Here is a 17,421-nt window from a genome sequence, read left to right on the forward strand (position 1 = left end):
AACTAGGAGCCCCTCTGCATCCCAGCACACCAACACCGCCTGGGAGCAGAGGCCTGGCAGTGCAGCCCTGGCAGGCACGTTCAGGTCCCCTGGGGCAGGAGGAAGTCAGGAGCCTGTCCCCTGGCTGAGAAATGCCCAGCCCATTTCAGACTAGAAGCGGTGAATCAGCTGGGACCGGGAGAGTTAAAGGGATATTACACAAGCCGCACGGACCTCGAGGGACTAGGATGATGGCCCAGGTGGCTCTGGGGTGGGGGGATCTGCTGGTATCGGGGGAGGTCCCTCCTGTGTTCTCCCATCGAGCAGCCAGGGCTGGGGCCTCCACTGGGTGCTGGGAGGAGAGCCTGACCCCACACAGGGCATTGCCAGATGCCACCCGGGACCCAGGGTCAGGCCCTGCATGCTGTCACCTGCTCAGGGACATGCGGGCTGGGTGAGGCTGGTGCTCCCACAGCCAGGGTCCTCCACCCCGGGGTGTCAGAGTGTGTGTGCCACAGGGATTCTCTGTGGTTCCCCTGAGAGCTCAGGACACAAGAGTGACCCCAGGGAGGATTCAGAAAGGCTGTCACAAACCATGCCCCCAGAGCAGGCTTTACAGGGAGTGTTCAAGCTGCAAGCAGAGACCAGGAAGACAGGACCCCTTTGAGGGGTGACCCCAGGTGGGGACCCAAGGGAGGGGGCAGGTGTGGGGTGGGGGATGGCCCCAGGGGAGGGGCAGCTGTAGGGTGGGGGGTGGCCCCAGGGGAGGGGCCAGGTGTGGGGTGAGGGGTGGTCCCAGGGGAGGGGCAGGTGTGGGGTGAGGGGTGGCCCCAGGGGAGGGGGCAGGTGTGGGGTGAGGGGTGGCCCCAGGGGAGGGGGCAGGTGTGGGGTGAGGGGTGGCCCCAGGGGAGGGGGCAGGTGTGGGGTAGGGGGTGGCCCCAGGGGAGGGGCAGGTGTGGGGTAGGGGGTGGCCCCAGGGGAGGGGCAGGTGTGGGGTGGGGGGTGGCCCCAGGGGAGGGACAGGTATGGAGTGTGGGGTGGCCCCAGGGAAGGGGCAGGTGTGGGGTGGGGAGTGGCCCCAGGGGAAGGGGCAGCTGTGGGGTGGGGAGTGGCCCCAAAGCCCGTGTGCCTGACGAGCTGAGTACAAGCTCCCTGGAGTTTGCAGACACAGCCAGCAAAGGCCATCTTGGCTGCTCCAAGCCCCACTCGGCTGCATCAAACCTCGTGTCCACCAACCTCTGGCCTGGCCTGCCGCCAGCCAGAGGGCACAGACGCTGGCGCAGGAGCCCACGTCCCAGAAACAACAGACAGACCTGGGTTTTCTCTAACAGCAAAGCAACCTCCTGAGTCATGCCGGTAGGAGCAGTGTCCACGTGGAAGCCAGGGGAGTCCCTGTCTGCGAGCTCGGAGCACAGCCTAGCTACGCTCCCCAGGGGTCCCAGGGCTGCTGGCTGGCACCCAGCAATTCTGCACAGACCCGCAGGATCCTGGACAAACACCACACGGGGACACGTGCGGTGCCCGGCCCCTAAGCCCCGCCCCTGGGGTGAGATGTGTCTCTTGACCGACCTTGTCCTCAGAGTTGGTGACCATGTTCTTCCTCTCCGGGGCCGGCGGCAGCCTCAGGGCTGGAGCGTGGGGAGCTTGGCTGCACTCTGTGCTTCTGTCTGTGGGATCAGAGCAACCAGCATTAGTGCTGCACAGGCCACCTCTGGTCGCCACACGGGGAACAGTGGGGCAAACAGCGGTATGGACTGCCAGGCTGCTTGTGTAGACAGATCTGAATCCCAGGGCTTCAGGCACAGGTGGGAAGAGCCAATCCGGCCACTCCTGGGAGCTACAGCCCATGTCTCCCTGCAGTCCACGCCTTCTGCACGTGACCACGCTCTCCTGTCTACCCCAAGCTTGCAAGGCTGGACCCCACCCAAAGTCAGCCTCCCACCCCAGGAAAGCCCACCACTTCAGGCTGGACTCCACTTCAGGCAGGCCCACCACCCCAGGCAGGCCCACCACCCCAGGGAAGTCCACCACCCACCACCCCAAGCTGGACTCCACTCCAGGCAGGCCCACCACCCCAGGCAGGCCCACCACCCCACGGAAGCCCACCACCCCAGGCAGGCTCACCACCCCAGGGAAGCCCACCACCCCAAGCTGGACTCCATCCCAGGCAGGCCCACCACCCCAGGCAGGCCCACCACCCCAGGCTGGACTCTACCCCAGGCAGGGCTAAGCTAATGACTGCATCGCAACCTCCGACAACAGGACAGAGTGTAGGATGCCTGGGGCCCGTTCTGTGTCCACTCCCAGCCTGGCCTTGGCACCCGTGGGTCACTGCGACTTGCAGGAAATCTGTCGCAGGCTAAGCCACTTGTGGGAGGTGGGTGCACAGATGCCCATAGAAAGCAGAACTGCTCTCAGCTCCGTGCAATGGAACCAAGATGACCACGGAAGCATGGCCAGGTCCCTGTCCACATGGCCGGGTAGCCCCTGACAGCCGGGTAGCCCCTGACGGCCGGGCAGCCCCTGATGGCCGGGCAGCTCCTGACGGCTGGGCAGCCCCTGATGGCCGGGCAGCCCCTGATGGCCAGGTCCCGCCCAGCTGGCCGGGCAGCCCACCTGGCCGGGCAGCCCCTGACGGCCGGGCACTCCAGCCCTCGTCGGCCTCTCTCCCAAGAGACCACGCGAGCCAACTCTGCCTTTTGCAGACTCATCCATATGAATGCAGTCCTCATCGAACTGATTTACTCTCACATCCACATGCAATAAAATTAATAGTGCAGTGTGCAGCCTGGTTGATGGCGTTAACTCAGACCTATTTCTTTCCTAACAACTTCTTTTGGTTATTTTCTTTATTTTCAAAAAGGAAGTTACTCCAGTCACTTGATACAAATGGCTTTAATTAGTGCTAGGCAAACCTAACCTTTAGTGGATGCAGGATTCGAAGTGCTGGCTGTGTGCTGAAGGATGGCAGCCCTGGCAAACTCTTGGCATTGACTGGCACTGTCAGTCCCACCTGGGCTGGCATCAGAGCAGACCGCCCATCCCCTGTAACACCTCTTGTCCACCAGGCCCACCACGCTTTGTGACAAGGGCAGGTGCCTTCCTGCAATGCCTGGGAATGGGGACCCCTCCTGCACCGCTAAGCTCTGGCTGGCGAGACCCAGGATGGGGGCTTGCTCTGCCACTTGCATTTTTAATGACTGCCTCTTTTAAAGCTATAAAAAATTTAGAGCAATCAATCCTCCAAGTATAATGAAGCCCCAGTGAAAGCAGCGCCCTGGGCCTGGAGAGTACTCACACAAAGACTCTTCCAGCCTCACCCCTGCCTGGGGGCCCGTGCCTCCCACTCCTCCCTGGGCTGCGTAACACAGAGCCCATCTTCTCCCATAGGCCAGCAAACCCACTCTGGGTCCTCCTGGCAGAGTGGGATGCGACCCGGCTCTTCTCTGTGGGTGTTCAGGAATCCTCCACAGCCCAGGTCCCTACCAGAGCACGCAGCTGCTCTCCCCCTGCCCAACCAAGCACAGAGCATGCCCTCTCCTGGGCCTCCTCTGCCCTCCAGGCTGTGGACAGCACCCTAGCTCTGCTCCACTCCACGGGGTTCTCCTGGAACCCCTGGCCTAGGTGCTTCCCCTCCCTTTCCTTGCTGCGACCAGCCTTCCCCTGTGCCATAACCCGTCCTACCCCAGTATCTGGGGGAGTCATTCCAGATCCCCGCACTCCCGGCCCGTGCACCCCAGGGGTTTTCACTCCTCAGAATCTGCCCTTCCTGCCTGATAAGTTCCTCCCTTCCCCGCAGAACCCTCTGGTCCTTGCCCCTCAACCCCTTAACATACATCCTGCCTAGAAGCTTCCAGAGCCCTTAGGAGAGGCACCTGCTAGGCTTGGGCTAAGGGCATTGGCCCAGAGGTGCTACTCAGCAACCAGTATAGTGGACCTGAGTGAGGTGCACACAACTGTCCTCTTTTGCTCCCACTCGGTCTGGTGTCTCTCTCCGGGATGACCGTGATCTTGACTCAGCAGCCATCTCCCCCACAGCCCGTGTCTCCCCCACAGCCCACGTCTCCCCCACAGGCCGTGTCTCCCCCACAGCCCACGTCTCCCCCACAGCCCGTGTCTCCCCCACAGCCCGTGTCTCCCCCACAGGCCATGTCTCCCCCACAGGCCATCTCTCCCACAGCCCGTGTCTCCCCCACAGCCCGTGTCTCCCCCACAGGCCATGTCTCCCCCACAGGCCATCTCTCCCACAGCCCGTGTCTCCCCCACAGCCCGTGTCTCCTCCACAGGCCGTCTCCTCCACAGGCCATGTCTCCCCCACAGGCCGTGTCTCTCCCACAGGCCGTGTCTCCTCTCCCACAGGCCGTGTCTCCCCCACAGGCCGTGTCTCCCCCACAGGCCGTCTTTCCCACAGGCCGCGTCTCCCCCACAGGCCATCTCTCTCCCATAGGCCGCGTCTCCCCCACAGGCCGCGTCTCCCCCACAGGCCATCTCTCCCCCACAGGCCGTGTCTCCCCCTCAGGCCGTGTCTTTCCCACAGGCCGTGTCTCTCCTGCAGGCTGTGTCTCTGCTAGCATCTGTAACCAGCCATGCCTGGGAAGCGGTCCTCTCCTACCCATGAGAAGCCCGCCTTCCTGGTCTCACCAATGGCCACTCTGCCATGCTGCCATCTCCTGACCTGTGTGACCCGAAGGCAGCAGCAGCGGGTCTATAAGAGGTGTGGCGAGCCGAGGATGGCCCACCGTGTCCTCAGGGGAACCTGAGCGTGGACTCTGCCCATGAGGGTAGGACGGAAGCTGCTGGCAGTGACAATTAGCGGTACACACGGGCCTGGGATGCGTTCATGCATGCACATGCAGACTTTGTAAATTCACACATGCGTGGACTCCACAAGGCCCAAGCCATCCCCCAGGTGCGGGCGGCGATCTCCACTGCTGTCCAGAACACAAGATGTCGCCCAGGGCCATTACTGCCCACTGGTCTTTCAGCCATGCTCCCTTCACTGGGCCTAGGCTCGCAGGGGCAGCTTTTTAGGCAAGTGGCCACTACCTCCTGCACTTCCTGCCTCCATCAGGCAGCCCTGTCTGCCTGCCCTTGGGGTGACAGGGCCTCCCTGGGCCTCCTCCTGGTCTGGAGTACCCCGTCCCTGTCCCAGCCACAGTGCTGCCCACAAGCAGGGGCTGGGGCTCTCTGCTCTGCTGCACGCCCACGTGCGCCGGGTCCCACAGGTCAGTGGGCAGGGCAGCGCTGCCGTGGAGCTGAGCTCCCAGATGTGGTCGTGGCCTCCTGCTCCCTTCCCTCTGGCCCCGAGCCCTTCCTCCCTGCCCAGTGTCGGGACCGCAGCCACCACACGTGGCCTGACAAGAAGATGGAGAAGTTGACCCAGGCGGCGACTAATTGGGACCGTTACTGATGGACTGCGAATACTTGTGAAGTTCCTTGGCTGCTTGCGGTGCAATGAGTCTCATCCAGCAGGTGCAGGCGCCAAGTCGTGGACTGGTACTCTGGAGCCAGCTCCTACTGGTGCACCCAGGACGTGGCCGGCAGGACCCTGTCCAGCCCAGTTACATCATCCACATTGGACACACACGGTACAGTCTGGGAGAAGGAACAGTAAAGCAACAAAGGCAAATGTTTGTGACAGCAGCCAGGTCTCCAGTGGCCCCAGGAACTCTGGAGTGTGCCCAGCCAGGACCTCATCCTGCTCCCTTCCCGCCTCAGGGTGGGCCCAGCGTTTGTACTCGCACAGCACCGCGGCTGCAGGAAACTCAGCGACAGATGTCATCGCAACATCTCCACAGCTCCGCCGCGGGCTTTACACGCAAAAGTCGCACACACGACGGTGCATCGGGGGGGTTTCTGCCAGTAGGCCTTGAGACCACCGAGGGCGTGACGGTGTGCTTAGGGCCAGTCTGGCATGTCCCTGTACTGTAACGCAAGCACGACTGATACAGACGAGGAGGGGAAGGCAGAAGGGCGGTCCCCAACAGCCGTCCCAGCCAACAATGACGCCATAACTGGCTAGAGGGCGTGTCGATCTCTCTGGACCCCCAGCCACGTCACAGGTCACATTCCACACACATGGCTGGGAGTTGTGCCTCAGGTCACAGGCAGGTAGGCCGCGAGGCATGGCCAGCAGGAACAGGCAGACTCGGGGCGATCTCCCACGAATGCACATGCAGGCACATGTGGGACATGACTGTGCATGCACGTGCACACGCTAACTCTATCTGCATGTTTACATGAGGCACAACAGTGCACATGACAGGACCGTGTAATGTGTGTGGGTGGGTGTGGCTCTACATGCATGTACACATGAAACATGGCTATACGCACATGTTGTATGGGTGTATACACATGTGCACACGTGGGACATGACTATACATGCACGTATGTATGGGATATATCTGGGATTGTGTGCGCGTGTGTGCACATGGGGCAGGGCTGTACGTGTGCACACATGCGGGGTGTAAGACTGCCCATGCCAGAGCTTCCGAGAGAAGGATGGAAACGCCACTTGGCTCCCCGCAGCAGATCCAGCTGCTTCTCTGCACTGCTGCCAGGGGCTGTGCCTAAAGACGCATTCATGCACTCGGGCAGCCTCACGGGAAATTCTGGCGAATTCTGCTTCGTGGGCTTGCCACAGGACATGACGGCGTGCGATGTGCGTCACCGTGGAGTCCCCCCATGAAGCACTCACACAGCACAGCTCAGAGCTCAGCTCAGACCCCTGGCCGTTCTCAACCTGCAGAGGCAGGCAGGTCACCCCTGGGTCACCTGCCCCAGGCCTGGTGCCCACAAAGCCCAGTGCCCATCTGCTCCTCATGCCCAGCACTGCAGGAGGCATTTATGTCCGGCTGGATGCCCAAGCCCTGGCCCTTCCTTTCACAGTCCAGGGGCAGGGTCAGAGTTGATATGGTTCCCAGTTCCTGGCCACTCCAGCCCAGCTGGATCTGCCTTCCTGGAGAGGGGCTACAAGCCCAAAGCCCACTCCACTGTACTCCAATAACATGGAACCCGGCTCCATGGCCCTGGAGCCTGCTATATGCAAAAGGATGGGGCAGTGAGGCGACTGTCCCTGGTCCTAGGGACCCCTCTGGTGGGCTCCTGGGTCGTGCCCTTTGGAAGGAATCCACAGGATCTCCTCTGCTCTGACTGCCCCAGGGAAGCCTGGGACGAGTGAGGGGCCAGGGCTGGGCAACGCAGCAGCAGCCTTGGCTGGGCAGGGAGCTCACTCTGTCCCACTCCGGGTCACATGAACTCTGCACCCATTCTCCCAGAGTCATGGAAAGAACAGAATGGAGTATCCAGAGGTCCCAGCCCCGACCTCGGGAGTTGCATGCATTGTCTCTGATCCTGGGCCCCAAGAGGAGTGCGTTCCGGGGCGTCGTGTGGACTGCGACCCCGTGTCTGAGACCCAAAAGCCCCAGGCCTTCACGGGTGTCCCGTGGACTGCATCCCACAGTGGGAACCGCCAGCACACCCCTTGCAGGAAAACCAGACATGCCCGTCTCTTCCACTTGCTTCTTTCTGGAAACACGGTGCACCCCACACTGACACCAGCCTCTGGCCAAGCGCTCACCAGGGCTGTACAGACATAGCACATCCTGTCCCGGGCGGGCACTCCGAGGAGCAGTCTGATGCCACCACACTCTCGGCTCCAGGACACGCCACCACATGTCAACAAGAGGAAGCAGGCACAGCACAGAGGAACCCAAGGAAGGCACGAGGCCTTGTCTCCCACGGACACCTGTACGCACCTCCGAGGGTGGGCAGCACCCACATGCCCACGCTGCCCAGGGAAAAACGGGAAGAAGCCGATCCCACATCCTTCCAAACGCTAGCTTTTCACAGATTAAGCAGAAACCACAGCTGGCAGAAGCGGACACGTGCCCTCACTCATCCCAGGCTGCCCTGGGGCAGTCAGAGCACAGGGGTCCCGCGCATCTCTGCCAAAGGCCACGACCCAGGAGCCCACCAGAGGGGTCCCTAGGACCAGGGACAGTCCTGGCCCAGTGTTCACCATGCCTCACCCAGGGGCTGGCAGGAAGGGGCAGGACAGTGGACAGGACAGCCCTGCTAACGAGAGATCAAATATCTAGGGAGAAAGGGTCAAGCCGGGCGCGGACACCGTGGGTGCTTCTCTTTCCAGGAAGTGGACGGAAGATGGCCAAGAGCACACAGGGACACTGGCAATCTGCCACTCTGCGGCCCCTCTCCCTCCCCCCACCCTGCGGGCCCCTGCCCCTCCCCCTTCCCCCGCACCCTGCGGGGGCCCCTGCCCCTCTCCCCCGCACCCTGCGGACCCCTTCCCCTTCCACCCCTCATCTGTGGACCCCTCCCCCCTTCAAATTCCCTCCCTCCCTCCCATAGGTCCTCCACCTTGCGTTGCTAATGATCCCGTCAGGCCTGGGTTACAAGCACATGGTGTTTCTTAGCAATCGACTATACCTGCAGGGATAACTCATTGCCCAAGACCTAATGTGGGTGCGACGACGGGGTCTCTGCAGAAACCCAGGTAGGTCTGGCTGCTGTGGAAGTGGTATGTCCTTACTGTAAAGATCTGCACTTTCCACAAGGCACCCCTTGCACCCAAACACCTCCATCCAAAAAGCCCCGCAGAGGACAGACGGCGCCCAGTCTTCCCTTCGGCTTCCCAGGCCCTTGGCGGGTCAGGATCAGGCGTTTCCTGTGGCCTGCGGAGCTGTGGTTGGGGTGGTTTCTGGGGTGACACCGGGTGCTATCAGGGTGCCCAGCACGGCGCTCCACACCAAAAGCACCAAGGCCTTCCCTGCTCGGTGCACACGGAGCAAGCAAGAGGCTCTCACCCAGCAGAGGGACCAGCCACGGCTTAGGCTGGTCCCACCACGCCGCCCCTCACTCAGGCCGTGTAGACCCCTACCTGCACTCGCTTCATGGGTCTCTTGGTCTGCAGGCAGCCGACTGCTGAGCTGTCACTGTCCTCAGTCCAAGTGACTGTCATGGTATTTCACCAGGCCCCAAGTAGAGGCACAGTGTGCTACCAACGCACACGTGCCAAAGTGAGCCTCAAGTCAGAACACGCTTGGTTCTGAGTGCAGAAAGACAACAGACAGGCGCCGAGGGCCCTGTGGCCCTGCTAAGAGCACGTGCGTGCCTCCAGGACACCGAGGAGGAAGAGTTTGTGTGGTTTTGCTCTCATACTCGATTCACCTGAGTCGTGGGCACGGGCTGGTGAGTGCTTAGTCCCAGCTGCGTTGTCTGGGTGGCAGACGTGAGCACATCCCAGCTCTGAAGCGCCACTGAGCAGGGTCCCCAGGTGAGGATGCTTGGGGTTGCATCTCAGGCCCGTCCCCCACTGTGCCCACCTGTGCCAGTTCGCCTGTACCCCCACTGTGCCACCTGTGCCCCCACTGTGCCCGTCACAGAGCGGTGAGCGTGGGGGACGCTGCTTTCAGGTAACTTACATCAGAGGGCTCTGCTGCCAGCTTTGTGCTGTATTATGACTTATACTTCTTAATCTCTTACTGTGCCTGAAAGTTAAACTTGTATCTGTTGTATGCAGGTATAGGAAACACTAGGAAACACTGCAGTATACGAGAGAGCACTTGAAAGTCGTGGATGACGGGGTGGAAGGGCAAGTTTCACGGGTGTAGAATGCTTTTGAGATCCATGGGGGTTGTTCCAGCCTGTGGTTGCAGGTGCCGGGCTGCAGGCCTCCGGGAAGGTCCTGTGAGAAGCGGCAGCGGCCCAGCCAACCGCAGCACAGCGACTGTGTCGCCATCACTAGCTCCCCGCGCCTGGAGCTTCACCGAGAACTCAGCCTCAGCCCTGGGGGTGGCGCTCGGAGTCGTGCGTTGGCTCAGGGAGAGAACTACTTCCAGCTCGGAGCTGAGGCTAACTGCCTCATTTACAGCCATGCCAAGATCAAGGGTATGAAACAGAAACAGCGAGACGTGCTGGCTAGGTGTACAATGGGCACATCTCCAGAAGCCCTGACTGGGCAGTGAGTCTGTCCCAGAGCCAAGGCGAGGGCAGCGAGAACTAACTCAGCACAGGGTCAGGGGACAGGGGGACAGCCACAGCAGGGTGCAGGAGGACAGCCATGGCAGGGGACGGGGGACAGCCATGACGGGAGTGCAGGGGGACAGCCATGGCAGGGGACAGGGGGACAGCCATGGCGGGGGACAGGGGCACAGCCATGGCAGGGGGACAGAGGGACAGCCACTGCAGGGGACAGAGGGACAGCCACTGCAGGGGACAGAGGGCCAACCACAGCAGGGTGCAGGGGGACAGCCATGGGAGAGGGACAGCTAGGGTAGGGGACGACCAGGACAGGGGCAGTGGAGGCTCGAGCAGCAGGGTGGGGTATGACAGCTGCAGGGTGCCTGCTTGGTCCTCCCTGTCCCTACTGCTATTCCCCTTCTCATGCGCCTGTTCCTCTCTCTCTCTCTCTCTCTCTCTCTCTCTATTATTTGGATTCTGCTGGCCCTGCACACTGTCTGCCAAGATCCTGGGCAGCTCACCCAGGGCCCCAGATTCCCTGCCCCATGTGCAAACCCCAAATCCCCCACAATGCACACCAGGTGGGAGAACCCCCGGACATAGCACAGGGCCTGTCACAACCACAGCCTGCCATGAGAGCTATACACACACACACTAGTAACCTCACACACATCACAGCCTGCCCTGGGAGCTACACACACACACACATGACCTCACACACATCACAGCATGACCTGGGGGTCACACACACACACACAATCTCACACACAGCCTTCCCTGGGAGGTCTCACACACACACACACACACACACATGTAACCTCACACACATCACAGCATAACGAGGGGGCCACACACACACACACACATGACCTCACACACACCCTGCCCTGGGGGGTCACACACACATGACCTCACAAACCACAGGTACGGATAGTCATGCTGGCTGCTCACAGGAAACTTTAGCTCCTTGGCAGTCACTTGCTGGTGGTGGGCAGGACTTCGGTAACTGACCACCAAGAGAGGAGAGAGCCCAGATCCTCCAACAGCTTGCTTAGCCCAGGGAATACCAACGCCTCAAGGTGGGCTCCTGGGACGACCATAACCCACACAGGAAAGTGCAGTGCCCAGGCAGCCAGGGGGTGCTCATGGGCCCTGGTGTGCCCATCCGTTCCTCCCTGTCCACTGTGGCATGGTTGATCTGGGGGCTACAAGAGGTGCCAACCCCTCAAAGCCCTCCAGAAGGTCACAGAAGAGGCCACGGGCAAGGCTCGGCCCCACCTGCAGGAAGCCCCCAGGGAGAAAGGCCGCCTCGGGCCCAGTGAGTGGACAGTGCCCTGTTCCCTGAGAGAGGCGGCCAGTCAGCCTGCACATCTGTGGGCAGAGAGCTCACACGTCCGCACGAGGGTCCCTCAGGGCCCCTGGGCCTCCGTGCACGCCAGGGCCCCATCCACTCCAGGACATGGGGACAGCCACAGACTCATGCAGCCAGCAACCTTTCATCAGGCCTGTGGGGCAGGTGTCAGGACAAGCTCGGGGGACACGCTGGACGGTCATTCCCCTGCCAGGATTCCATCAGACCCCTCCACAGCTGGGGGCCCCCTGCTCTAGGCCCCCTGCCCTCCAGCAGCAATGTCACCATGGTTGGGGTCCTTTCATCGCAGAATATAAACAAATGGCCAAGTCTTATTCCTTAAGCCCGACACCTACCAAGCTAGCCAGCAGACTCACACTTGCACCACGAGCGTGTGTGTGTGTGTGTGCAGCTTGCACACCCACACCCGTGCTGGGGTCCAGGTGCCCCTGTGGAGCTTCACTGAACATGTGGCCATCATCATTGCCCACTTCCTGCCTCCGTTAGCCCTCACTGTGCCAGCTCACCTTGGCTTGGGAAACTGCTCCCACGGGGAGGGCTCAGAAGGGACTGCCCGCGGCCTCGAGGCAGGCACCAGACCCCTCTCGGGGGCACCCACGGCCTCGGGGCACTTAGGGTTCCTGGCAGCCGGGGCACCCTCCTGCCTCTCCCTTGGCCTGCGGCTCCTCTACCTGCAGCTGCAGCCTTCCTCTGCCTCCCCAGGACTCACTCTGTCCTCACCCATCTTGTGCAGGTGGGCATCATGAGTGCCTGGGACGCTCAGCCACAGGCCCAGGCCCACTGACTAGGACCCCACTTGGCGCAGCCGGAGGCAAGCCGGGGCTGCAGCCGCACTTGTCCAACACCGGCATGTACTAGTCCATCGGGAGCCACTGATGAGGAGGTGGGCAGCGTGGTGACATCTGAGAAGCCTCCTCCGTGGGGGGCTTTGTGCCAGACACTCGCATGCCAGCAAGTCCTGGGCTCCGGATGCTGACAAAGCCACATCTGCCAGCAAAGCCCAGGCTCAGAGTGGGGCGGCAGTGGCCCTTACAGAGCCAGGATGGCAGGGCACACTTCCATGGCAGCGCTCAGCCCGGCAGCACGTAGGTGTGCTGCCCAGTGTGGCTTCGGGCTGCACCTGAGTGGGGGTGGCCGGGCACGCACCTGCTAACCACAGACCTCGTCTCCGATCTCCCGAGTGAGACCCAGGACCTGAGGAACTGAAGAGCCCTGAGGACCCAGGGAACAGCGCCCTGGCACACCTGTGGAACCCAGGAGCCCTGAGGACCCAGGGACCAGCGCCCTGGCACACCTGTGGAACCCAGGAGCCCTGAGGACCCAGGGACCAGTGCCCCAGCACACCAAGGCAACTAAGAGAGGCCTCCACCCCAAGGCTCAAGTGCGTCCCGGGAGTTGGAGCAGGGCAGGTCTGGACGAGAACAAGGCTCCTGGCGCTCCCTCAGAAGCAGGTAGCCACGGTCACGGCCAGGACCGAGAGAATCAGCATGCAGCAGCTTCCTGCCTATCGCTGAAGAAACCAAGCGTGATTTCATTAAACAGACAACGAAGGGAAGTGAGAAATAATCAATGGAACAGCTGGTGTGAAAGGGAGAAAAACACATCCCTCAAATTCAATTTCAAGGCATTCAAGGTAAATTAGCCACATAGTAAATACGTGTCATCAGAAATAATTATAGCTGAGAAGTTTGAAAGCCCCAGCAAGGGACGCCGGGCCCATTCTGAGCATGAAGCAACCCGTGCTGGCCGGGACAGATGGACAGACCAAGGGCCGCACGCCTGCGCCTGTGTGAGACCCGGAGGGAACCCAGGCGTCTGGAGAGAAGGCAGAGCGGACCCTGCGGCAGGACATGGCCGCTGCTTCCCCTGCTGGAGTCTCCGCCCAGTGCCACCTGCTGCCTTCTGGGGCGGGGGCTCCTGCAGGGAGACGGGCCCCTCCCTGCTGTGTTCCCCTCGTAAAGATGACCAGCAGCCTGGCCAGCTGCTCCAGGGCCCCAGGAGAGCACCCCTCCCTGCAACCCCCCAAAGAGGTGCTCTCCAGGCCCCCGTGGCTGTGGCTGTGGCTGCCTCACCTATAAGTGACTCAGTCTCAGCCCACCGAGGGGTTGACAGACGCTGCCCCTGTCACAGCCATGTCCACCACCACGCCCATGGCTTCCGAGTCAGGGGTTCCTTTGTGATGCCAGGTGTGAGGAGCAGGAGAGCTCACCAGCGGGCACCCAGGCACAGCTGGGGGAGATGTCCAGAGGCCCACCCCAGCCACAGTCCCAGGTTCACCTACTCCCCACCCCAGCCACAGCCCCAGGTTCACCTGCTCCCCACCCCAGCCACAGCCCCAGGTTCACCTGCTCCCCACCCCAGCCACAGCCCCATCTTTCCTTTCTGAATGGCAGCCAGTAGTTCTGATCTGAATGGTTACCCACATCTCAGAGCCCAAGAAGGCATTGGAAAGCAGCTCTGCCTGAGTCACTGTCAGGCCGGAACGTTCAGCGAGCAAAGCAGGTGACTGCAGAAGGATGGAGGTGCAAGTCACAGAACCCTCGCACAATCCACGTCACACACAGCTGCACACACAGAACCCTCGCACAACCCACTCCACACACAGCTGCACACAAACGGAACCCTCGCACAACCCACTCCACACACAGGTGCACACACACGGAACCCTCGCACAACCCACTCCACACACAGGTGCACACACACAGAACCCTCGCACAACCCACTCCACACACAGGTGCACACACATGGAACCCACACACAACCCACTCCACACACAGGTGCACACACACGGAACCCTCGCACAACCCACTCCACACACAGGTGCACACACACAGAACCCTCGCACAACCCACTCCACACACAGGTGCACACACATGGAACCCACACACAACCCACTCCACACACAGGTGCACACACACGGAACCCTCGCACAACCCACTCCACACACAGGTGCACACACACGGAACCCTCACACAACCCACTCCACACACAGGTGCACACACACGGAACCCTCGCACAACCCACTTCACACACAGGTGCACACACACGGAACCTACACACGCACAACCCACATCACACACACTCACACATGCACGGGACCTACACACAATCCACTCCACACACATGAAGCCCACATACAACCTGCTCTACATGTGCGTGGGACCCACACGGGACCCATCATACGAACACACGTGTATGCACAGAATCAGCATGCTCGCAGCCTGCGAGGCACCTCTAGTCCTCACGGGAATGAGGAGATGCTGTGGCAAAATGACTCAGATCTTCTCGAGATATCTGGCACCCCACTGCCAGGTAGGAGTTCCGGGGTGCAGGAGCATGCCTGGCCCATGACCCTGATTCTGCTCTCCTGCTCCCAAGGGTCCCCCGAGGGACAGAACCAGCTCCCCAAGCCAAGGCCTCCTGAGTGGGACTGGGAGCAGCCAGCACACGGCCCAGGAAGCTGCAGTCCAAACTGGACTGCCAAGGTCCAGCTGGCATGTCCTGCTGTGCTGCCTCCTGCTGGGTGTGGCTCCTTTAAGGGGCAGATGCGCCGGTGAAGTCGTGACCTGTAGGACCAGCATCTCAGCTGGCATTCTGGGTAACCACAGGCCCTCCCCCACGGCTTTGTCTGCCTGCCAAGGTTCACAGTCAGCCACAGGCCTCTGTGACTCAGTAACGGCCGCCACTCTGCCAACAGCCACGGGAGGGGCTCATCTGTCCACACGGCCACCAGGGCCACAGAGCCGCCCATGCAGCGGAAGGCCCCCCCCCCGCAGGTCACTTCTGCAGCAGCAAACCCAGCACAGCACAGCCGGAAGTACTGCCCATCTTCCACTGTGTAGCCCAACCGGCGAGCATCAGGCGAGACCGGCTGGGCCGAGGTAGCTGTGTCCATCAGGAACTCCACTGGAGCCGGAATGTGACGGCAGCTGCGCGGCAGCACCCACGGGGTCCAGTGGGCAGAGGCAGAGCACGAGGTGTGTGCCCAGCCACTCAACCCCTGCGGCACAGAACACAACCTGATCTTGGTGTCTGCGAGGGTCAGCCCCACTGACGGCCTCTCCTGCAGCCCTCGCCCGCTGTTGGCTTCTGGGGCTCCTGCCCCAGCTGGCCCTAGAGTTTGCCTCTCTGCATCTGGCTTGTGTCACTTGGCACTGCGGCCCCTGCCTGGACCAGTGCGTGGTCGCCAGTCACAGGGTCCTTGGCAGTGTCAACCGTGTGTCTCTGTGCTACGTGAGTCCTGGCACCAGCAGCGGGAGAGAGCTGCCTCCCAACACACCAGCGTCACTGCCCGGGAGCGGGCACCCGGTGCTGGGATTGCTGGATCCTACACAGCTCTATTTTTAGCTTATGAGGAAGCACCACGCTGTGCTCTGGAATGGCCATCCTCCCCTGAACAGAGCAGGAGCAAGCACTCAAACCAGCAACAAAACGTCTCAGTCAGACAGACACTGGACCCCACGGCGACCCTGCCGGACTCCTCCAGACAGAGCTCGCGCCAGGGCTCCAGGCACCTGGGAACCTGCGGCAGAGGGGCCTCCACGCCCAGTCTGCAAGGTCAGCACCGCCCCGGTGCCCCAACAGGAGTCCTGCCAGTCAGGAGCCAGGCACAGGCAGCCCAGCGTCCTCGGCTCACTGCCACCCATCAGAGGCCACTCCATATGGCAGGTGGCGCTCCTCACCAGACCCAGGAACACAGCTGCACCAAGCCCAGCTTGGGGGCATGAGTACCCCGCGGGGCGGGATCCATCTTGGTCTCCAGGGACATGTCCCCTTGCCGCATGTACTGGGAAGCCCTAAAGCAGGGTCCTGAGAGCCCGTCTGCCCAGCTCCTGCTGCCCTCCCTCCTCCAAACACCCTGTTTGTCTGCCAGGAGGCGTGTCCCTCCTCACTCAGACGGGGCTGCCCAGGGCACCCACGCAGCCACACTCCTCATCCTGCCATTATGCCTTGGCCCTCACAAGTGATGTTTCCCCAAAGCCCCCCAGCCCACACACTCTCCCACACTTCCAGGGAGCCTCACCCCAATGGGGACTCCTGCTCTGTGTCCGGGGGTCTGGGCGCAGAGCACAGCCCCTCTCCTCAGTGTGGGGGACACTGACACATTCACCCGTCCAGGGGCTCAGAGGACCTGGGCCTTCAACGTGGGAGGGGCCAGCCGTGCCTCGGGGAGGACCAGGAGAGCCGCCACGTCCCTGGATGAGCCGTGGGGCTGTCACACGCTCCCTGCACAGCAGCAGTTAGCTATAGCCATGCTGCAGCTCACTCTGCCACCAGCTCTGGCCCGGGAAGGGAGGCGAGTGGCTGGGGACCCGGCCAGGTGCTGCAGGGTCTCAACGTCCCACTCAGGCCAGCCGCTCCCGTGAAAACTTCCCCTTGGCTGAAGCTGGCCCAGGAGTCCGCTGGGCACAGAACGCGGATTCCAAAGCTCAGCCAGTCACACTGCTTCCCCTCTCAATACGCCCCCAAAGGCAGCCAAGGCCTTGAACCTGGCACACGTGCCACCAGGGTCCTAAGGCCCCCCTCACCGGGGGATCGCTGCTTTCGGAACACCAACATGTGCTGCTCCTGCTCCCTGGCCTTCCTGACAACACCCCTGATGAGTGGCCTCCTTCAGAAAGCTCTCCTGCTGCTCAGTGAGGCTGGGCCCCGCCCCCTCCTCCCGCCGCCCCCCAGCCTCTCCCCAGCGTGCGTCCTTCCCGGAATCCACACCTGCCACCGAGCAGATGGTCACTGCTGTCCCTGGTCATTTCTGCAGAGGTACAGAGTCCCAGCAGAAAGGACTGGGGGAGAGTGTGTGGCTGGGGGGGTCTCCCATGTACATCTCAGGGCCCATCAGGACCACGCTGGCCCCGGTGGGTCAGGCCCACAAACAGGAGCTGCTCTCTCTCACGTGGCCATGACGGCCACGGAAGAGCGCTGACGGAGGGAGCACCTCTCCGGAAGCTTCTACGCCTCCCCTGCCTTGGCTCGTGAGACCCAGGAGCCTCAGACGCAGGGAAGGACCCTCCCATTTCCAGCATGGGTGAGGAGAGCGCAGAAGTGCTCACACAGCCATGGGAGCACAGGCAGGCCCATGGCGGGGGGGG

The sequence above is a fragment of the Ochotona princeps genome, chromosome 13 (genome assembly GCF_030435755.1).
Source record: "Ochotona princeps isolate mOchPri1 chromosome 13, mOchPri1.hap1, whole genome shotgun sequence".
NCBI lineage: Eukaryota > Metazoa > Chordata > Mammalia > Lagomorpha > Ochotonidae > Ochotona > Ochotona princeps.